The sequence below is a fragment of the Aquila chrysaetos genome, chromosome 3 (genome assembly GCF_900496995.4).
Source record: "Aquila chrysaetos chrysaetos chromosome 3, bAquChr1.4, whole genome shotgun sequence".
Lineage (NCBI taxonomy): Eukaryota > Metazoa > Chordata > Aves > Accipitriformes > Accipitridae > Aquila > Aquila chrysaetos.
In genome coordinates, this window is record NC_044006.1 from 36,726,213 (window position 1) to 36,750,056 (window position 23,844).

General features: G+C 45.8%; 1 long non-coding RNA gene across 1 annotated transcript; it reads right to left on the reverse strand.

Moving 5' to 3' along the window:
* Positions 1–444: 444 nt before the first annotated feature.
* On the reverse strand, positions 445–4,136 carry LOC115339824. Its single transcript, XR_003922844.2, has 3 exons — positions 3,881–4,136; positions 3,692–3,799; positions 445–527 (listed from the first exon to the last, which is right to left on the reverse strand). It is a non-coding gene; the product is annotated as an uncharacterized LOC115339824 (long non-coding RNA).
* Between the last annotated feature and the right edge of the window lie 19,708 nt (positions 4,137–23,844).

A 23,844-nucleotide genomic window follows, 5' to 3' on the forward strand; every position in this document is an offset into this window, starting at 1 on the left:
CAGGAAGGGGGGAGGAGAGGGGGCTGGGTGTGGTTGATAGTTTAGCCACAGCTGGAGGAAGATGGGGTTTGTTAGCCTATGGCTGGTTTGAATTGATCACCACCCTTCACCATCCCTTTCGCATCGGTTTCACCACCATTTAAATTAAAATGCTAATAAAATGTAAAGAAGGACAGATACTTTCTACTGAGGTCCCTTGCCCTGGACTGGCAGTCTGCATGTCCATGCTCATGCGCAGCCTGCCCTCTCCATGTGTCTTTCCCTCCTGTGTTACAGAGGGATCCTTGCTTACAAGCAGAGATGCCCTTGGGGCCCAGCCACTGTGGCAGCTCCCTGGGACCCTGGACAGGTAGAGGAGAAGAGCAATATGCTTAGCTAAGATAGAAAGCAGTAAACACATTCAATGCTGAAATGGAAAAAGAAAGGGGCTTACCTCCTAGCTTTCCCCAGCATACTAGAATTCTATGGTTAGGTCTTCCTTACCAGACACCCCGCCAGTCCCAAAGTATTCAGCAGTCTTGACTAACCTGAGGCAATCACAATGTAACATAGTTTAGTAGGAATGACCCATGACAAAACCCCCTCTCACCCATCAGAATTTGGCAGGTAGCACAAGCCCTGCCAGAGTCCAACTTCTTTCCTTACGAAGCACTTCAGCTCCAAGCTCTTGATTGAGAGCTACAAGGTGCCCTGACATGTTCCCAGTCCAACAATTTGTTAGCTGTGGCTTTTTGCAGTGATAGCTGTATTGCAGTATTTCTTCAGGGCTTCCTGGCTCTCCCCAGGAGACAAGGAGATGCAGGATCAGCGGTGGGGTGGTACATCAGGCAGTGCAGTCATGTCCACAGCAGAGCTTTGCTGCTGATTCCAGCAGTTTGCAGTCAGGAGCGAGCTGCAGTTGTGTGCAAGCCTGCACTGAAACACAGACTTGGCCATCTGGCCAACGTGATTGCAAATGGGTGGAGGGACGTGCAGGTACTGATCAGTTCTGGCATGACACGAAACGGAGTGGGAGGGCGACTGGAGGCCAGTCAAACCAGCAGAGAAGCGATAATCTTCGCTCACCGTGTGCTATTAGTGAGCAGAGCACAGATTGTCTCCAACGTTAATACCCGCTGGAAATTGCGCTGTGTGGGTGCAGGGCGTTTCAGTGAGAATATAGCTGGGCTTGCTGGGAGTCTTGTGCCAACAGGCTCTGGGAGTAATAGCAGGCGTGGGAGTTGGGAGGCATGGGTTTAATTTCTGTGGGGTTCCTGGGGCAAGGTCCTTCCTCTTGGCTTTTTGCCCTCCTCCCTGCCACTGGGAAGTGGTGAGTCCTTTGGAGCCAGGGCTGTCCCTTCAAATGGATGCAGGCACAGTGGGTTGAAGGTCTGGTTTGGGTACCTTTATCCACACACAAGCAAAGTTCAAATAATCATAGTGAGGTCCTCCCTTGCTTAATTGGCTACCCTTGCTGAACCTTCTGCCTGTGTATCTGTGTCACAGTGGCAGAGAAAAGTGTGGCAGGAAAGGGTTAATTTGGGGGGGGGCGGGGGAGGTTTGCAGGCAGATCGGAGGAACAGGAGAGTGTTTCTATATTAACATGCAGCTGGTTAATGCAGCTGAATAGCCCTGGCTCAGCTGTTACCTTTCTCAAAGCCAATGGCAAATGATGAAAAACCGTGGTAATATCTATTAAAAGTTTGTGGAAGGGGCCTGCTCAGTGGGAGCTTTTCCATCTCACATACAAGTGATGATTTAGAACAGAGAAAGATCCCCTCGAGGGGATTTTGTGAACCATGCAATGCTAATTAACTCCATTGTTGTATTTTGTTTTGAACATAAGAGTCCCTCTGGGATTGCAGCACTCTTTCCTCCTGCAATAGATTTCCATTTTGCACCACTGTATAAAATCTCCTCCATGTCCCATCAGCAAAAGGGATTAACAATAGGGAGAAGCATATGTGCATAGTTTTATGGGGTTCTAGGGAGGAATGTCTCTCCCTTCACCTCCCAGATGCATTCTCAATAGAGGCCATTCTGTACATCCTTACGTTTGCTGTTTCTTTAACCTTGAATTAAAAACAAGTGTACATCAAACACTGGGCAGCATCTCCCTTTGATCTTCAGCATATTCAAACCACTTCCGAACATGCTGTGCTAGAGTTTGTTCTAGTGGTTGGGTTGTTTGGGCACAAATGCAAAAAAAAAAAAAAAAAAGAAAATAAAAGGAAAACAAAACCCTACACCCAAAAAAATCAGCAAAAGCCATCAACACCAGGAGTGGAAGCACTGGTGAAAGACTGATATGCTCATCTACAGTTCATCCTGAAAGGAAAGCAAGAGAATGAAAGCTCCCATCTGTTTGAAGCCCTTACTGTCTTGAGCCAACACTGTTAGAAAGAAATTGACTCCCTCTGTGCTGGATCTGCTCTTCATTTTCTGGACTTCTGGTGTCCCACTTTGGTTTGCCCAGAGTCCCTTCCCTCTGCTCACTCTTCTTGTGTTGAACAAAGCAGATCCTGACTCACCCTTGTGCTCTGGCTATTACAATGTAGCATCAACTTCAGCGAAGTCAGAACAAGGACAAGAGCAAGGAGCATCAGGTCTTTCAGGTGAATCAAATGGCTGCTTCTTAATGCTTCAACTTCAGTCTCTGGCCTCCATCAACTCTGAGAAAGCCCAGATCTCCATGTGATATCTTGGATATTCTCTTTTCTCTGCTGCCTCAAGTTGCAGCTCTGCACAGGCCAGTATTTACAAAGTGTTGACGTCTGTCTTCCTGCTTTAGGCAATTTGGTTGTTTCATGGTAAGAAATATTTAGCAAGGTGTCCCGAGGGAGTGGCTAGTGTACTGGCGTCAGATGGACGACTTCTGGATGGCACTGTAACTACACTGGGAGTTACCTGCCACCAGCTGTAATGGGGATTCTGCATGAACTCGACCAACAGGAGCAGGGATTTGCAAATAAGAGACTTTCTTGTGTACCTTATAACACTGTAAATTCTTAGGTCTTGATTCTTAATTCATGCTGGAATATATTTAATTATAATCTAGGCAATTTTTGAGTTCTCTGAATGAACAACAGGAAAGACATTTAACAACGTCTTCAGGAGTGTAAATAATGCAAGTCATAGAGGAGCCCAAGCAATGCTACCTTGTACTCAGGACCCTGGGGGCACAACTGTGCCACCTCCAGACCCAGGCAGAGCTGCTGCCCATTGGAGACACTACAGCCCATCAGAGACCCTACCTTCCCTGTCTTCAGTCAGCTAAGCAGAGTAATGGGTATATTAAACAGCTTTGTCAGGGATCCAGTGGGGATGCTCACTGAGGCAACAGCCTCTGTGACATTGCTACTACACCGATGAAGTAAGATTTGTCATGTAAAGCTTCCCGTTCTCCCCACAACATCCTTCGCTTACTGCAAACTCCTCTTTTCCTTTCCAAAAGGAGGGGAATCAACTCCAAAATATTTATACTGCCTCTACCCCAAATCTTCCTGCATCACCATGGCTGGATGGATTTTCCCTTGGAGTAGTGCACTCAGTGATCCCAGCAGAAAGTGCCCCTGAGACCCCTCTTGTTCAAATGCTATGACATTACCTTATGCTGTAGGGTCTTGAGGGCTATTACTACAACAGTTGAAGCTGTAGTTGTCTATCACAACAGTAGCCTACCGAGCATGCTAGTGTATGTAAAGCAACATACCTGAAAGGATGTTCAGAGTCATTCTTTCTGAAAATGCTGCTAAATCTTTTCGGCTTGAGTGTTACCTGTCCACGTAAATACATCTTTTTCTTCTTTTCTTTGCAGTGCCTTTATAGCAAATGACAGAATTGAAAAGGTAAAACTCAAGGGACTTTCCATTCTAAAATCCTCAGCTTACTTCAACCTCACATGGTGGTGTAGCAACCTCAACATCTTCTCACTTGCACCTATATAAAATAACCAGAGCAGCTCCATAGGTTTACCCCTCTCAACATCCAGAGATGGAAGGGTAAGAGCCAGCCTGTTTTTGATAAGCATTTCCAGTGTGGTGTTCTCAGCAGGAGCGCATTTGCCAAATCCTGCTGCATTTTTCACCCTTTAATATATATAGCTACAAGGGAAGGTTTCTGTGAGCAGAGCAAGCCCACAAGCCATTTTTTCCAGTCCTCTCTGTAAGCTCGTCTTCCTGCAGCACTTGCTGACCACTGGCTTGTTAACGCGCAGGCGTAGAGATTTGGCAAAGGCGCTATCAGCGTGGTCCTCGTCACACCAGCCAGGATCACCCTCTCTGCCCTTGTGTAGCTCAACATCTTAGTCCTTTATCGAGCTGCTGCACATAGCCATTGCCTTGAGCAGCTCAGGCTCCTGTCCGAAAGCTGATGAATAGTTTCCTGATGAGTGTGCGACGGGGACACCAAACGCCACGTGAGGAAGCAAGCCCTTTTATGACTGCTGAGATCACAGCGAGCTGAAGTGCAGCGAAGGTTTTCTGTAGATATTGAGAGCAGATCTTGCTTGAAGCCACTCCTGCTCCTGGCACCATGGAGGCGTTGCTCCCCTCACCCCCTCTCTCCCGGGCTAAGTATAGAAGACACTTGAACTCCCAGAATTTTCATTCCCACTCCGAGTTTTGCAGTGCAGCTCTTGCCGAGCAATCTTATCTGCGTGCTCTGCCCAGAGAGGTCCCCGCCGACTCCTCTGGGGCTCTGCAAGGGGCCGCACATCCCCAGTGTGCAACCCACAGCCGGGCCTGCCCATCTCTGGTTTCCTTGCTTCAGCAGCAATGTGGAGATATTTTTGTAGTTTCCATGATATAGATGCTTAATGCCAACATCTGTTAGTCCTCTGTGACCTATGATTTTCCACACCCTGGTAGAAAGAGGGAGAAGCAACTCTACTGCTACTTGAGTGGCTTTCACTTACTGTTAGGAAGAGGCTGGATACAGGGAAGGGGAGCATGAGGAAGGGTGGGAGCTGCTTTTATAGCTGCTGAGGCTTCTTCCAGCCAGTTTCTGAGTTTTGCATCACCATGTGAACATTTTTCCCTGTCAGACAGAAATAAGTGGAAGGGTAGCTGGCCCTGCTCATCACAGAGAGTGCACACTACTTGCAAATATTATTTTAGCGTGTCCCTGCTCTTCCCCGTCTCGGCCTAATATTTGCAGTGGATAATTTCTAAAGCCTAAATAACATAAACTTGTGATTGAACATGCTTTTCCTGAGCTAAACTCCACCCTGTTCCAAAGTAATTGCTTCCTCTCAGTGCCCCTTGTTAAATCCTCAGGAGAACAGGACAGAGAGGTTCGACTTCTGAGTCTCACAGCCAAACCACAAAGCCCAGTGGTCACCCCCACGTGTCTGGGGGCTCCTGTATCACACCCCAATCCATCCCTCTTCCTTCCTCTGTCCCTCTGCACCCCGCTGCCATGAGTCAAGCCCAGCTCTTTTCCTGGAGAACAGGGGTCCCCTGCCTGGGGCTGGCAGCCTCGTGGAGCTCCTCCAGGTCAGGTCCCTGAACGGCCCGAAATCTCCCGCTCAGCTGCCAGCCGTGTGACAGGAGGCAGAGGCGGGTGTCACGCCGGGATGAATTTCAAAGCCAAAGAACCCTTGTTTTAAGTCTGTCACAAGCTTTGTGCAATAACCTTTCTCCCAGAAGATCGGCGATAAAGCTTTTAAAATTAATTTGCATAATTGGATCTTTAATTCTTTTTAAATGGAAACCAAAATGGCACTGTTCTCAACAAAAAAGACTTTCACAAAAGCCAAAGGATTGGTTGCAAGGTGGAGATGTGTCACTGAGCTGAAACTAAGCCCAGATAAAAGATATTTAGGCAGACTCTACCAAATTCTGGTTGCGGATGGAGTGGCGAAAGTTTGAGGTAACAGCACAGACTTCAGAAAAATTACTTCACGCTCGTGTCAGCATAACTGAGACTCGGTCTGCTGTAACTACTTTAATTTTTCAGCTCTGTGGTTAATTAGCAACCCTTTTAGTTTATAGCTCTTTTTTTATTCAAAAATTTATTAGATTAATAAACACTGAAGATATTTTTATGACAGTGGGGCAAATGTTCCATTTGTGTAAAAGACCAAGACACCACTTGAGTTACTCTGGCTGCGATCATTTAATTCAGCAGAAATTTTGGCCCACGGAGATACTATTAGGAGAGCTGTGCATAGAAAACCACAGTTCAGCTAGTGAAAAACCATTCTCATGTGCTTGTAAATGAAAAGCAACATTTCTAATGAAGTGCAACATATTTTACCTTCCACCCCTCCCTGAATTACATGTGTGGCTTTATATGGTGTTTTTACCTTAAAATAAAAAAAGCAATTATAATAGGTACAATCCACCATACTTGTTTCTAAAGAACTGTTTTTATTGTTAAAAATATCCAAATGGCAAGGTACAAACCTGTTCTACAAGAGAGCTTGGTTTTCTCCCCCTGCTTGCAACAATTCATTCTTTAATCAAATATAAAGAAACTCCATCGGTGTCCTCTACTCGCCAGTGCTGTTAGTTACCCAAAGCAGCCTGAATACCAGCTAGAGGCTTATGGCTATAACCTCATTAGCCTTTGCTTTAAAACAGTAGTGAAATAGAAACACCGGAGCTGGGGCGAGCTGGCAGAATACAAATAGAAGATTTCTGCGACTTGTCAGTCCTCCTGGGTGCTCCGTCACTGCTTGTGCCATGGAAACGCAGCCCAGGCGGCGGGAGCACGCAGGAAGCCCACAGTTAAATTCTGCTCATGGGTACCCTGGTGTAAATCCAGAACAATGCCACCGGAGCCACTGGACTTAATTGGGATTTTCACCTGGGCAACCAAAATGCCTGAAGAAGTAAGGCATAGCTGGGCTGCTGCAGACACTGCCAGGAATAAAGGTGAGCTGTCAAGGTTAGTTGCAAGTGCTGCTGCTCAGATCAATTTTAGGTAGTTTACAGCTCTCACAGATATCAGTATTGCCCATATTATTATTTTTTTTGTTGTTGGTTTTTTCTTTTGTACTTTTTCAAGGATCCTTGTAAGAATAAAAACTGTGTTGCTGTAAATTAAAAAACCCTCATGAAATATAGTGAGAGCAACACATACCACTCTGTGGCACCAGGGATGTGATCTGTTTTAAGAAACACATGGCTTTATGTTTAATGAAGGGAGCCTGTTGAAGGATTGCAGACCAGGAGAGCACACTAGATTTGTTGTTTTATTAGGTTCTGGGTTACGTACTTCTCCTTTTGCTGGGTATCTGACAACACATGCCATTCCACTCGCAACTGAATGAGCTGGGGAAGGAGGGCAGAAAAAAAGCATTTATGAAGGACTGGAGTATTTTATTTTCTACCTTTTGAGAAAAGTGTTAAGGAAAAAAAATTGTATCTTTTTGCCTAAACTAGAAACAGAAACATATGGAAAGAGAAATGGAATTTAAGTAGATGGAGAAGAATAATCATTCTCTACAAGCACACGGAAGGAATTGTTAGAAATACATAAAATACACTCACCAACATCCAGTTCATTGAAATCATGCACTTAAGATGCAGCAAAAACCCTCCAGTATATCAGGACCAGATCTTGAAAATACTTCATTGCCTGCAAGATTAATTGAAGGCACCTTCCATCACACATGGGATAATTCGCACTTTTTGGGGTCAGGAACTACATGGCTATGATGTGTACATGTATGTATGATGTACAGGTACATGCTCCACGCTCCATCTTTGGAACTGCCTGAAACTAGTGGGTAAGGGGCACTGCTGAGGCTGGCGTTTGCTGTTTCTCCTCATCCAGCATCACTGCAGGCCACTGCCAGAAGGGTCAGTCTCAAATTCCTCTCTAACCTGGTCTGTCAGCAGCGAGGTGTCCCCACCGCTTTATTTCGTATTTTGTGATCCTGCAACCAGTGCTGCTCCATTTCAAGTCTGCCCAGGTTCATTTCTCAGCAAACTGCTCTTTCCACACATGCCTCAGAAACCTCTTGACATCAGGTTAGCAAGCTGTGCCAGTTTGCCTACGGTTGTACAAGGGTGAGATTTGAGGCAAAAAGAGATGAACTGGAATCTGTGGCTGAGGCAGAGGGAAGGGCTGGATCACCTCTTCCAGCAGCAGCCTACATAGGTGTAACATGAGGCCACATGTCTAAAATGTGATCCAAAACACCCCTCAAGAAATCCAGGCCTCCTGCCAGTACACCATGGAGCTGCCAGAATGATCCCACAGAAAATATGAACAACAGAGGTGGTCTCCAAAATCCTTCCCTGCTCCCAAACTTTAGCAGTGGATGAGGGCTGCAGGAAGGTTAACTTCTGCTTGTTTGTGTTTCACAGCCCCAAGCCATCTCCTGAAGGACACAGAAGCTCTCCTGCAGCCTTTAACATGGTAGCCTTCTGTTCAAGACATTGATTCAAGACACGTGGAGACTTGAGCTCAACTCCCTTCTAACTCAGACAGGAATTAGATCCACACCTCCTAGAAATTTAAGGAATAGGTGGGAGTGAGGACAGGGAATCCTCCTCTCGATAGTCTAGCGGTGTGTGGCAATGAACGCATACTGACAGGGTTGCAGCTAAGCAGAAGGAAGCATTAACCCCCTCCTCCTCTCCTAGCTCACTTCTTAGGGCAGTGAAGATAACTCTGCTCTTCAGCTCTTCTCCACAACCAAGATCAACACCTTGGTCTGCTCACCTCTTCAGGGTATGATGGATTTCATGCATTTGGCACTTTGGTGCTAGCAAAGCACTTAACACTGGCATGCTTTTACCTAGTAATGTCTTTGTTAGAGTATTTTAAGCCTGTTACACAATGAAATCATCATTACGGTACTCTGGTTCCACACCACCACCCGCTCAGGTGGCAACTCTGCACACTTTCCACTCTCTCCTCAAGCCCCTTGGAGACCACTTTTTGAACAGTTTTTTTTTAAAACAGTACTTTGCACAGGCTCCAGAATATTAACAGCGGGAATTTCTCACTCCCACACAATGCAAATATCCTTTTATTAGATACTAGAGCTACTGGATACCCTGGTGACAGTGTCTAACAAAGCTCTGGTGCTAGTTCAGTTAACAGACCCCATATTTACAGTCTTCAGTCTTGGATATATAAATAGGCTAAGGCTCTGGGAATAGAAGATTTCCCCCACCCTGTCGCTGCCAAAGAAAAATCGGTGAAGAAGTTGTCCAGGCAGAAGTGCTCAGTGTGACGGTCCCCTCTCCGGCATCCCGGGCTCCGCTCCAGCGGGGAGCTCCATGCAGCAGCCCTGCGGAGACGGGCGTCCGTCCCATGGGATCACCCTCTGGGGAACACCCTTCACTTTTAATGGTAGAGGGAGATTTCAGTTTTAATTCCCTGGTCACTTTTTCCTCACAAGCTCAGGATAATGAGCTGTGACTCTTCAGCGAGAAAACCAACACATTTTAACATTTCTCTGAAAACATTCGGAGAAAGTCCCAAACCCATGGGGTTTTGTTTATAATTGCTGCCAGGCTGATAAATCCTGGAGGCAGAGGAGTCTATATAAACAAAAAGATTTCCAGTAGCACAGGAAAACTGTGCAATACCAAGCTATCATCACCTTCTGATAGACAAAACATTTATAGTTTATTGTCAGGAGGACTCTGGCTGAAAAGCATTTGCCTGAGCCAGAACGGACTGACCTTTTGCAGTAGGCACAATAAGGCAGCGAATACAGCTGAGCTGTCAGACCTTCTGCAATAAACCCAAATCCCTTTTGATAAGGGGAATCAAAAGCACACAGCTCCCCACCACCTCCTAATAATGCCCATGACCTCAATGGTGCCTTACAAATCTGCTACATAGTTTGAGAACTAGATGCAACACCTGCTTCCTGGCAGCAGGATTTTGTTTTCCTCTGGATAGGTGCTTAGCAATTTCAAATCACGTTCCCCAAGTGCCGGCTTCAGAGCCACAAGATAGTTTTCATTTCCTATCATGCTATCCTAACGCGACCTGTCCAAGAAGCCTCATCAATATTACAGCAGCAAATAGCTTGTCAACTGCCTTGTAAATAACACACTCCCACTCTGCTTTGTGCTCTGCATTTAATACTGTACTGGATATTTTAGAAATACCGGAATCTAGTTGAAAGCATGTAGTAATAAGATAAATATTTTGCCCATCAAGAGTCAAAGTGCAGGTTGCTTACTCCTAGCACCTTGTGAGTCACTGCTTACTAAAGCAACAACCGAGAGAAGGCTCCAAACAAACCTGAAATGGGTACAATTACTTCTCCCTTCGTATTGTGTGTGTGTGTATATATATATGTAAATTAAAAAAAAGAAACACCCCCCCCCCCCCCCATATCACATTATGGAGTTTAGCAACTGGTCCTTTATATTGGGTTTGTGTGGCAAGGTTTTGGTAGCCAGGGACGGGGTTACAGGGGTGGCTTCTGTGAGAAGCTGCTGGAAGCTTCTCTTGTGTCTGACAGAGCCAGTGCCAGCCGGCTCCAAGACGGACCCACCGCTGGCCAAGGCCGAGCCCATCAGCAACAGTGGTAGTGTCTCTGGGAGAACAGATTTAAGAAGGAAAAAAAGTTGCTGGGACAGACAGAAACTGCAGCCGGAGAGAGGAGTGAGAACATGTAAGAGAAACAGACACTGATGTCAGTGAAGAAGGAGGGGGAGGAGATGCTCCAGGCGCCGGAGCAGAGATTCCCCTGCAGCCCGTGGGGAAGACCATGGTGAGGCAGGCTGTCCCCCTGCAGCCCATGGAGGGCCACGGTGGAGCAGATATCCACCTGCAGCCCATGGAGGACCCCACGCCGGAGTAGATGGGTGCCCGAAGGAGGCTGTGACCCTGTGGGAAGCCCGCACTGGAGCAGGCTTCTGGCAGGACCTGCGGATCTGTGGAGAGAGGAGCCCACACTGGAGCAGGTTTGCCGGCAGGACTTGTGACCCTGTGGGGGACCCACGCTGGAGCAGTGTGCTCCTGAAGGACTGCACGCCGTGGAAGGGACCCACGCTGGAGCAGTTCGTGAAGAACTGCAGCCCGGGGGAAGGACCCACGTTGGAGAAGTTCGTGGAGGACTGTCTCCTGTGGGAGGGACCCCACGCTGGAGCAGGGGAAGAGTGTGATGAGTCCTGCCCCTGAGGAGGATGAAGCGGCAGAAATAACGTGTGATGAACTGACTGTAAACCCCGTTCCCCGTCCTCCTGCACCACTGGGGGGGTAGGTAGAGAATCCGGGAGTGAAGCTGTGCCCGGGAAGAACGGAGAGGTGGGGGGAAGGTGTTCTGAGACTTGGTTTTATTTCTCTTTACCCTACTCTGGTTGATTGGTAATAAATTGAGTTAATTTTCCCCAAGTTGAGTCTGTTTTGCCCGTGATGGTAATTGGTGAGTGATCCCTCCCTGTCCTTGTCTCGACCCATGAGCCCTCTGTTATATTTTCTCTCCCCTGTCCAGCTGAGGAGGGGGAGTGATAGAACGGCTTTGGTGGGCACCTGGCGTTCAGCCAGGGTCAACCCTCCACATCCTTGCACATACCTAGCCTACTGCAGCATCAAAAGCAGCAATCCATTCAAATCTCTTGCTTGATTTGCATTAAAAGGAAACAATTATTTTTATTTCATAAAGATTCATTGAAAGGGGGAAAGGAAAAAATGCAGAACTTAGGGCAAAAATGAAACAAAGCCAAATAATGCCAGCCTGCTGGGAAGTCACCAGCCTTGGGTGGTGAACTTGAAATGCAAGTCCACATTCAGAACCAGGGTCTCAGCACCTAAGCCAGAGCACATGTGTTCAGGTATCAGCTTCAGGGGAATTTAAAATCAAAAGGAGCTTGAAGTTTTTTGAGTTTAACTGCTTTTTCAATTGGTTTAAACAGTTATTTAGATATTAGAGTTTCACAGATCCTTAAAAGCCCCTCAGTGCTTACTACGTCAGGCTGCTCAGTGTCTTCTTTACACTCAAATCCCTTCCTGTGCTTCAGTCATTCCTCCACTGACGTGGGGGTCCTTTGCAAGGTCACCCTGAGCCCAAGTAATTTCGTTGAATAACTGGATATGACTCCTCTCTTTACAAAATAAATACAAACTCTGGATCCAAAGAGGACGGGGGGGTTCTTCCATGTGTCTTTGATTCAGGCAGTGAAAACCTAAGTAGAACACAGGCCTCTCCGTTTCACGTTTTTTGCTGGCAAAGTAGGAAATTCTCCACTCAGCACGCAGATTTGCTGCAGTTTGCTTAGACACCAAGCCTCCATCTGCTCTGTCAGGGTCGTAAACCTCTTCCCTTGGGTCTGGGTTCTGCTAGTCCTTTGCCTCCCTTGCCTTCTTTCCTTATCTGAGGATAAGAAACAAAGTGAGAATAATAGCATTTTATTGCTGCACAGCAGGACTGCAAAGGTAATTAAAGATTCTGAGGTTGGAGTAAAAGAAGATGTACCTGTTCCCTGGATAGACGAATTTATTTTCATTTAAAAATGTAAACCCCAAAGATGACTGTAACAGTACGTTTCCCTCTTCCACCCCAAACAACTGAATCCATTTACCTGGAGTTTGATCAAGTTACAGCACAGCAAATCCTGTTTAAAAACAGGCCCCTCCTTTTCCCTTTTTACTCTCATTTTACCGCTTTACAAAGCAAAACTCCAAACACTTTGTGAGTCACATATCACTACCAAATAAGTAGCAGTCATTGAATGGTGCCTCATAAAGGAGGCAGGAAACAGGAAAAGCTCAAAATAAAGCTGTTTGTAAATTAAAGAACTAAGGGGAAGAATGGATAGGAAATGAGCCCCTTATTTTTTCTTCAAAATTATTCTGATTAATGAGGAGAAAGATCAATAGTCTATCTGCAGCTGCCATTGGGAAGACAGGGTGAAGAGTGAATCCAGACCCAAGTATCCCCGTGGTGCCAACACATCACATTCTGCACAAGCTCGATATAATGAGCTGCAGAGTGAGATCTCATGCGACTGCACTACTTACCTGTCTGTCCATTTCGTCCTTCATTATAGCTTGATGTGATCAGCTATAGGGTACCAAAAGGAGAAATGTATGGCATATATTTGTGAGCAGTCAGAAGAAGGATTGCTTTCATTCCTGCAACACAGCTTTCCTCCTACTGTAACAAGAGCCCCAAATACTCTCAAATTTCTCTGTGCACTGCTGCTGCATGCAGCTCTGAAGTCATGTACATCGTTTCCACAAGACACGGCAACACCTGGGCCCATGGCCTGATGCAAAACATACTGAAAGCAGCAAAACATTCCCACTGACATTTCTGGATTTTGTTTTTCAATCAGCCCCTAAATGAAGTGCCTCAGATACTGCTGCTTCCTTTATTAATGTTTGGTTTGGGGACTTCATAATTACGTTTAGCAGCTTTTGTGGGCCAGCAGATTCCTAGGCAAAATGACCTGGCAGGCTGCTGAGGCCATTTCCACTGGTTTTGGAGCACTGCGTAAGGAGAGAATGACTGTTATTTGGATGGAGACCCTGGATGAAACAAGACAAGGCATCATGCTCCCATCCTCTTTGGCTTGCCCAGCGACAGGGAGAAAGTACCCAGCACTATTTCATTAAGGTCTTGGCATGTTCCTTAATCGCACTTGTCATAGTTACAGGCACAAAGGAAGCACTTATCCCCAGTCCCTTTTCCCATCTGCGGCCATTCATTTGCAGATCTGCCCAGAGATCAATCCACACTGGCAGGAGAGATAAGAGGGGACCCTGATGCTGGGCTTCAGAGATTACAGCAGCCAGGCATGCTCCAAGGGCCAATGCAGAGCCACAGAAGGGTATTGTGTTTTTGAGCATCCCCTGGTACATGCAGCCCAGAAACGCTATCACTGTTGGCCTGCTCCAGGCTCTGCAAAGACCTGATGGACACCAGCACTCAGATGCGGTTAGGGTGCGATTCCTCCTTTCTACGGCAACTGGGAACATACAAAGCAACACGCAGAGCAAGGCTAGTGCCAAAAAATATTACCGATACACATTTGTAAGAGAAAACTCTGCTTCCATTGCCAGCTCTCCAGAAGACACAGTCTTCTTTCTGGCATTACCCTGCTCCAAATGGGGAGGCAATCAAAGGGCTTTTAGCAGAAACCCATTAGCAAGAGGTACTGCTCCTGCAGCCACAGGAGTGACTAGCAGATAATGGGATACAGTTCTTAAAGAGCTGCCTCCTTGGCTATATATACATACATACATACATACATACAACATTGAGAAATGCTTCATGTGAGTATTTGTGAAATCAAGAAAAACAGATATACAATGCTCGTATTTAGACTTACTGAGGAAAATGCTTTCATTTGGTAGAGTACTTAACTGTATCCTTACACTTGGGCTTAAGCCGCCCCTAAAATTGGCTCGGGCTGCCACAAAACAACAGCTTAAACCAATTTAATTGCTGTCTGCTGCAATCCCACCCGCCTTCCCACCCCTGGTTGCACATTCCCCGTCTCCTTCCTTACGCCAGCTCTCGGTGCTTGTCTAACCCTGCTCTGAGCCATTTGTGAATGCAAACCAGACACACACCCGCGACACCCCAAACCCCATTCTTTTCTACCAATTTTGCATGCTGGAGTGACTCATCACCAGGTCAGATGCACACTAGAGCCAGTGTAAAGAAAGGGGTGGAATTGCTCAGTTGAGGCAGGGTGGGACCATCTGGCAGCTCATCGCTGTGGTCCTGCTCCCTCCACCTCCACCCATGCCATTCAATCCCATCCCTTGCTGAATTATCCAAATTCAAATTGGTTTCTGCAAGGTCAGTAAATCGAATCAGCTCAGCAAGAGTCCTTGCCAGCATGGAAATGCATGACTGGAGGTGAGAAGGGCTGCTCCCTTTCAACACCATGGAGCCATTAGATCAGCTAAGTGGTGGTGTCAAGCCGTACCCTCAGGCTTCTGCATGCATTTGAGTCCCTGTTACCCTAAGGCCCGAGCTACAGAAGTGGAGACAAAGCTTTACACTGAATAGGGCAAGGCACCCGCTGCAGCGAGGAGCTGAGCAATAACCATGCTGCTGCAACCGTGGCTACTCCTCCTTGTAGCAGCTGTCCTACCTGGTCATTCTAATAGCCCTGTTTTAAGATAAGGATACCAAGGACTAAGTCAGATCTTTCAGGAAGAGATGTAGGTTAATTTAAAGGAAATTCAAAGACACCGAAGCAGCCAGAACCTAATAAAAATAAATGGAAAGGGGAAAAAAAAAGCAGCAAAGCCCTACAGCAGGAAGGCAGCTGAAATTTCCGCCAGGATACCCTTCACTCACTGTCGATTTACCAGTGTTTTGTGACGTAGACAGAATCTTAAATATGAGGATAAATGCTCATCTGTAATGAAGTTTTCTGCATGCATTATGTAGCACTGTCTCTTCCACACTTCATATATAGCTGTCTGTACCTAAAAATAGAAATGATGCCTCATGTGCATTATCATATATTACAACCTCTGACGATGTGGTAAAGGAGAGGAAATGAGCAAAGGAAGTGGTGTGCTCCACCAGAGCATACGAACTTTGCAGGGCCTTGGTAAATCAGCTTTGGGCAAACCAGTGCTGTGAAATAGCCCAAAAAACATGTGGAAAAGCAAAATGATGATTGAAGAGACAGTAAACCGATGGGTTTGTTGCATGACAGAACAAAAGACCAAGTAATCCTGTGGAGAGCCTAAAAGACTAAAAAGAATCCTTGCACGCTTAAAACTGGAGTATTGCACAAAGTGGCATGGCAAAAGTAGAGAGAAGCAGAATAAACAGGCCAGAGCAGGCCTGCGGGGACGAAGATGACAGACAGGGGATTCCTGCAATGCTGAGGCCAAAGCCAGAGTCGAGCCCCAAAACTGCAAGAGATGGGAGGTTGGGGCTGGAACTGCTGATCTCTTCCCTTTTTCAAAATGTATCACCTTTGCATTGTTTGGGGGTTTTTTTTCCTTTTTGTTTTTTCTTCAAAAAAGAAGAAAATTCTTCTTCATTCTCACACATTTTATGAACTGATAAAATATCTTCAGGACTTGTTCTCATCAGTTTTTTCTTGTTTAGTATTTCAGACTGACCACTGTGCCTATGGGGCTAATGAGCTGTGACTGGCAATACAATTAAAGATAGATTCAATGGCATCCTAGCAGACAAAAGTGTTTTAATTAAACTGAAAGAAAATTGTTGTTTATCATAGAGTTAGCCAGGAACCCATATGAATAGAAGAAAGTAAGCCTTTTGATAGGAAAAATCAGTGCCACATCTAAGGGACAGGGAAACTGAAGTTTAATTCTTGTCTCTAGCAGATTTCCAACACGGCCCATTACTTTGGGCCAAGAGCATGTTTTGACTTGCCTTTTGGAAGACGTGGACAGTTCGGTCTCAGCCTCCTGGGAACTTCCTGGCTATTTTCGCTAGGGAGGGCTGAGCAGAGCCCGAAGGAGGCTCTGCGCTGCTTAGCATCAGAGCCAATTCCTAGTTCTCCCCACAACTTCATTTAATAGTAAAACTCAGAGGTCAGTCATTAAAAGGCCAAGCTAGATTTGAGTTAGCCAGGGTTACACTGAAAACTACAAGATTTATAAAAACCAGTTCCCTCTCTCAACCTGTTAATGCTCAAACAAATAGCAAAATTTGCTTTGACTTTACCAAGAGTAAAGTAAAGCCTCCAAATTTGCTATTTTAATCAACTTCAGGTAATTCTCATCAGCTTTGAAAGTAGTATAGTTTTGAGCAATGCCTGATTCATTGTGGAAGCAGCATATGGAGAGAGAAAGAATGGTAATGAATCAGTTCCTCCAAGATAGAAATATCACATATAGGCATTTCAAGGCCAGGTAGGCAGCATCCCCTACTGAAGTTGTGTAACACTTTTCATCTTAATACTATATCATCACTTGTTTCACTTTGTCAGCTTTTGCCGCTTGGTCTGAAAGCTCTCACTGGATGCCACAAGTTCATTGAGAAGATGCTTCTTCTGGTTTTATGCAAAGCATTTCAGTTTTCTTTAGACTTGTCAGGAAAAAAAAAAAAAAGAAAAAATATCTTTAATATTAACAATATATACACCTCCACAGCTGTGATGGTATACTTTATTTTCAGAGACCAATAAAACAATTACGTATGACCTATATAAAAGAGATAAGAAAACTAAAGTTGTTACACAACTGACAGGGTAGCCCATCTGTTAATGAGTTCACCATAATTGAGTGGGAAGTACCGAGGCAGAGGATCATTTACACAAGAACTGAATTTGATGCAAGGCCACCATTATCTCCCGATGGTCATCTCTCTTTTAATTCAGATTCAAAAGTTGCGGTGCTTTACAGGTCTCTCACACTTTCTGGGGGTGTCTTTTAAGCTGCATGTAAATCCCCCCCATTTACCATCAGCTTTCACCTGAAACAGAAAAAAACATCCTATGGTTTTATCCACTGAGGCACCTCCGGAGGCTTCAGTTGCTGCAACAAAACAGCTTTTTGTTTTGCAAAAAAGGCTCATTCGCAGAAATATTCGTAATCCTTTCTCTTTTTTCCCCTCCACTACGTGAGAAGTCAGGTCTCCTCCCAGACAAGGGCAGGAGGAAGCCAAGAGTGGGGCAAACCTGGGTGCCCCTCCTGTGGCCACCTCTCCGGAGGAAGACATCCCCAGCAGCAGCTGGGCAGCTGCAGCATCTCCCGAGTGGCAGAAGGCACCCCTCCTTCAGCACGATATGCCCGCTAAGGCGGCCCGAGGCACGCAAGTCCACAACCTCTGGTGATGCTGTCGCCTAAGTACGCATCAAGAATACACGGTTTTAATTGGAGCCAACTCGGGAAGAACAAGCACACGTTTAAGCTCAGAGAGCCAGTCTAAAGAAACTAAAAAAAAAGAATAAAAAAAGAGCTTCTTACAGCCAAATATCAACAAATAGAAAGGGAATCATGCCATTAGGCTGCTCTCCTTAATCTCAAGTAAAAGTCCTACTTACCCTGGCTCTAACTGTTGCTCCAGCACCCAACTTTTTTGGTAGTCTCCTATGCCTGACCTGGCCAGCACAGGATGCCTTCATCCCCTACCCGCTCCCCCTCCAGCTCCCACCTCGGGGGCTGCTTGTGGTGGCCATCAGCCCTCGAGGACAGGCCACTAAAAATCTCTGCAGCTCACTCCTCTGCTGCCAGGTTCTTTCCTCCTGGCAGAGGAGAGCTGCTCTGAGCACCAGAGCCAGGTTGAACTCAGCACATAGTAAATCAAAACCTCTCTTTGCTTATGCTACTAATGACACCTCAGATTACTAGCACTTAATTGAATTTACTTTTCAGTATGCTTTTTATGTTTTGTTTTTCTATCAGCTGAGACAATAAAAATCAATTCCTGTAGGGCAATTTCATTTAGGTTTATACGGTGTTTTATATTCAGATTTTCAATGCTGCAACATTTGAGTGGCAAATCCGTGGAGGACTGTTTTTTAAGTACTTCTATGAAATTAAAGCAGACCCATACTGAAGGTAGGCACTTTAACAAGCAAAATACTTTAAAAATAAATAAGTGTGAAGGAAAAACAACATCCTGGAGAAAAGTTATTTGGCCAACTGAAGCAGATCCATTAGAGAGATCTCATATACGTGCAAGAAATACAGTTACAGATATAAATATTTGGAGGACTGGTGACACAGATAAATAGTTATTTAATCACTTTTTTCTGTTGAGCTTTACATTAGACTTGATACAAGATACTGGTGAAATATTCCCCCTGGGCAAAACTACCTACCATATAAAAGGTCTTCGATTCTGAAAAAAGTCTTCACGTGCTCAGCTTTGTGCATCAAGGGCAGTTGTGCAGATTTACAAACTGTGTATAACTCGCAGTGCATGAATTTAACCATGGGACAGGTCAGTTGAGACTCTGCATGAGTCTTGTGGACTGTCCCTCCGGCTCAGGCAGGGTGGAGCAGTGTGAGAGCTGCTGCAGGGAGTAAGGGAAGACATCTGAACCATGAGCTAGCACCTTACCACTTCCCTGGAAAATTATTGACATAAACATATTTTACTTTTCCCAAAGGATTTAATAAAGATTTGGAGATATTTTTTTTCCCCTTGCTGATGGGCTTTGCTGATTTCTGGGAGCAGAAATGCTTCTTTGGAGGAACAGGCCTTTAAAAGACAAGTATTTCGTGTTCAGGAGTTCAGGATGGGGAGTGATTTTCATTTAGCAGTTTTTAATATTTCTAATAATTTTAATAGTTCTGATTAGGCTGTGTAATAACACATATGAATTAGCTGTCCATAGGCAACTAACATTTTAATAGGTCTCCCCCCACACTGGAACAAGGCAAGTCCATAAATTTCAGGGCTGTGTACTATGTGTCTAGTGGAAGTGGCTCATCCCTGTTTTGTCAAGGTGTAGTGCAATACTAGACAGGGAAAAGCTGCTCTGTACTTAGGGATCTTCATTTATGCCTGGAAGGTGACATTTTGATCCTTAATTCACCCATTTGTACAAGTTTATTTCTCCTAGACCTGCAGAAGGTTTCCAGTGACATTTGCCCCCTTTTTTAATTACTAAGTGCCTCACCATCAGTTCCCGTTAGTGTTATTTTCTTTATTTTACCCTGTGCAGTGCTGGAACCACCCTCATGGGCGGCACCACGGGTCGTTGCACGTCCACCCACCACCATGTTGTTGGGGGCACTTGGAGGTTGAACCAAACCCTCTTCGATCCTGGAGGTGCCAAGCGTGTGTCCAAAGCAGGCATGTGTATATGTATATAAAACGTGCATCAATACACATATATCACACATATATATACATAATATACATATATTTATACTCTCAGGTGGGCTGGGGAAGCACCAGGCTGGTACCTGATTTTAAGTTGGGTCTCGAAATTGTGAGTTTTCTTCTCCTCGGCACCTCTGCCCTGGCCCTCTGTATTGCCTCTCCTCCAGCCCTGTGTTGCTCTGCGTACGTGTCCTGGAGGCAGTGGTGGGATGAAGAAGGGCCTCGGTGAGGGTCACAGGGCTGTGGCCAGCAGCTGTCCCCTCTCCAGCCATCCCGAGCCTGGCTTAAAATAATATAGGAGAAGGATTTATAAATAAGAACACACGCAGCGTTACCCTTCAAAATACATTCATCCATTGGCTTGATATAACCTAAGAAAAGGCAGGGCACGTCCTCCGCAAATACGGTCCAGCCATCTGGGTAAGCGTTGTGTTGCCTCAGCTCTGCACACATTTGGCAGGCTCTGGAGGGGAGAAACTTCCTGCTTCTCAATTGTTTTCTTGCTACTGATTACATCTTTCCCCACTTCTCAAAAAAAATATCACTTCTAGATCCACATGCAGGCTCCCAGGCTCAGCCCACTGGGCTCCTGGGGGCATGGCAGGGGAGAGGCAGGGAGGGTGGGAAGAGAAGAGGAAAGGACCCATGCACAGAGACAGTGTGCACCAGGGGGTTGGTTTTTTTTTTAAAAGAAAAGAAAACCCGTTGCACCAAAAAAACCCACAACCAGTTTCCTAATATTGCATCTCAAGGCTCGCGATTGCTGAAGCTGTGCCATGAACACGCCGACTTCCTGGGTTTACGTGTTCCCATTCGCAAGCGGGAGCCTGGTACCCAGGGTGGAGGGGTGACAGTCCTGTCCTTGCGTGGAGATCTCGCGTGTCCTTGCGTTGTATGGGAGAGCAGTACCTGCTGGCAGTTTTGGCTCTACGTGTGGCTTCTGAATCCTGGAAAAATCCTTTTGGTTCTGTGTTAGATTGAAGTTGAACATGCCAGGGGCATGGTGGTACCTCTCGGGGGTCTGAGCGGTGGCAGGGGGGCTGCATGCGAGTGGGGGAGGAGGGGAGGGGGGGCTGGTCCCCTCAGCCCTTGGGAGCAGGGGTTTCTGCAGGGGGGACAAGCCAGGGGCTCTACCCTGAGCGAGCTGCAAGCTGGATTTAAAGCAGGTGCCAGCTGCCTCAGCTGCAGAGGGAGAACAGCATCACCCGGCAAGACACAGCCCCGTGTCCTCCTCCCGCTAGTTTTGCATCATTGCAGCACCAGCAGAACTGCCGCTGCTGAATTTGCCCGGGCAGGCTCAGGCCCAATGGCATCTGATGAGTGGGATCAAGAGGAGGAGAGGGAAGCCCCCTTGTTAGGGGGTTGCCCTCGTGGGACCAGGAGCAAGGGAGAAGGCACGAGTCCCTCGGCTTTGCCATTTAACACACCGACTTCCCGGGTTTACGTGTTCCCATTCACAGCCGGGAGCCTGGTACCCAGCGAGAACAGCGTGAAGCTGTCGGATCTGGATGAGGTGCAGCAGTATGTTTGCTCCAACGGTTCGGCATCCTGCAGCTAGCAGAGTACGCTTTGACCCAAGGGGGATGCTGCAGCATGTATACATCGCTACAGGAAATCTGTAGCGCGTGAGTGCAGTGTTTATTTCTGTAATTATTTTTCTTTTCATTTCTTCTTGGGGTTTGACTGCATCTCTTGTCCTTCTGCCTCCAGAGTTTCAGTGCCACTCTTTGAAAATTAGACAGAATTATTATGCCTAACAGCTCCAGCCAGCACATTAGCAGAGCTTGAGTGACTGCTGTCATTTTTTGTTTGCAGACTTTGCTCAATCTTTTTTACAAATTGAAAGAAAAAAGTTACGAATAGGATTATGTTTTTTAACACAAGTAAGTCCACACAGTACCACACTACTCAAGTAATAGAGTCTTCTTCTCCCACTAGAAAACTATTGATTAAAGATATTCAAATCTGTATTTATTTTAAAAAGATAAAATGGCAAATGTACCCAGTAATGAAATATAGTATTTAATGATGGATATTATGAAATAGAAGAGAATGAGATTATTTCTTTAAGCCTATCAATTATTCAATTATCATAAAAATGTATGTATATAAATAATTCCACGAGCCTTTCTGATTAGATTACCTTGATATGACAGAGCATGTTTTGATTATTCTTTGATGCTTTGCAATAAGGATTTAAATTCTAAGTAGATTTCAGGAAGATTTTCTTTTAAAACTGCAGCAAGAGCCTGTGGGTGGACAATACATAATGAAGCAGAACAGGAAATAGGAGAGACTTTTTAATTCACACAGTTATTTTCTTGCGTAAAAGATGATGAAGTTCCCACTGCACACAGATTTTTTGGAAAGTTTTGTTCTATTTATTAGATACGTAACATTCAGGGCATTTAATACAAACCATTTTGCTACTACTTACAATACTCCTCCTAGAAGACCAATGGAGAGTGCTGTTGTGAACTTTGATACCAGGAGACCTGCAGAGAGTATTTATGCCTTAGTGTAAGTGCTGAGCACCAGGAGCATTACGTGCTCTTTCACATAAAGGATGATAAAGCAGGTTTTCATCCCTCTTTTTGCAAAGATGGCAGCAATCTCAGGCGCTGGGGTGGGCTTTCCTTTCCTCCGTGAGATGTCAGTGCACCATGGTGAGACAGCAATGGGCTGTGAGGAGCCTGGAGCACAGGTGACTTTGGTGTTTGGTGTGTCGGTGGGCTTAGCAAGGGGTTTGGGTCCCTGAAGCCTGAGTGAAGAAGCAGATTTAGGAACTGGAGAGCAGCAGAGAAGGAGCAAGGATGAAGGTCACGTGGTCCAAAGGAAGAAGGAAGCAGGATTTTTGCAGGTCCTTGGTGTTGAGGAGTGATTGCTAGAGAAAGGCTCTTCTAATTGAGAGGTAACCCAGAAATGTAAATGGGAAGAGTTTGAAGATGGGCGAGAGCACAGTTAAGCTTTGCTACGAGCGAGCAAGGTGTTTCCAAAGCGCAATGGGCAAAAGCACTTTCTTTGCCTGGTTTATGACAAGTGGAGAAAGGAGCAGGGCTGTATTGAAATCTGTGTGGCTCCATTCATGTGAAGAGACTCCATTCAGGGTCTTACAAAGGGTATGAGTCAACTGCAAAGAAAGGAGGCATTTCACAGAAACTGAAGTGTGACCCTTTGTTTTTCCTGACCCCAAGGTCCTCAGTGACACAAAAGGGGACCCCAGCACTGATTCTGCAGCAACAAATGCCTGTTGTGAGTGAGTGTATTTGAGGACCAGTGACAATAAGGAATGACCCGAGGTCCTTGTTTCCAGCCCTTGTTTCCCAAGGGACTGCCAAGGGGGGAGTCCTGCGTGCAGCCCGGCACAGAGGTGGAGATGAGGGTGCCAGGAAGCTCTTCCTAGTGGAAGCATTTCCCTAGAAAACCTCTCCTGAAACGCATGATGTGACCATCCACATTTACTATTGGGACACCGGGATAGCGGTTTTTTTGGATTCGGTTCTGCAAAATCTATAGAAGTAAACACAGCTTTCATTTAGCCATTACGTGAAGTGGGATTTTTCTAATTCAGGACTGGCAAGGGATTAGGATGGCTTAGTAGCCTTGTCTTTATTTCAACCGTCCATTAGCCTGTGACTACTTTCTTTCACAACCAAAGTAGACATGAAAGGGATGTTTTGCTTTGCCCTTTTCATTATCCCGAAGTGCTGCAGGTCCCTATTAAAGTTCATGATGGAATTAGGGTGCAGAATGATGGATTTAAAGGTATCATAAAACTCTTCCTGGTAAATAGTAGTCCCCAAATATATTCCAGTTGTGACCTGAGAGAGGCTGCTGGAGGTGTCCCAAGCAGCCATGTGTTGGCTCTGCAGATCGTTTGAGCTGAGGAAATGCATTTGCATATGGATGTCATGCTAAGGAGGCAGGCCAGCCCGGATTTCATTACTGCTAATGACGTGTGTGGGAGAAGTGATTTAGTTTATAGCCAGTGCCAGGCGTGGCACAATGAGGAAGTACTTAATTCATACAAAGCTCTTTCTTGCTTCTAAGACCTAAAAATCAGGGGATTTCAGGAAGCTCCTGGAGGCCCAGTGTTATGTGACATGGTCTCGTTAGCACTAAGGGAAGAACAGAGCCCTGACTGAGGTGAAGGAAAGGTGGAG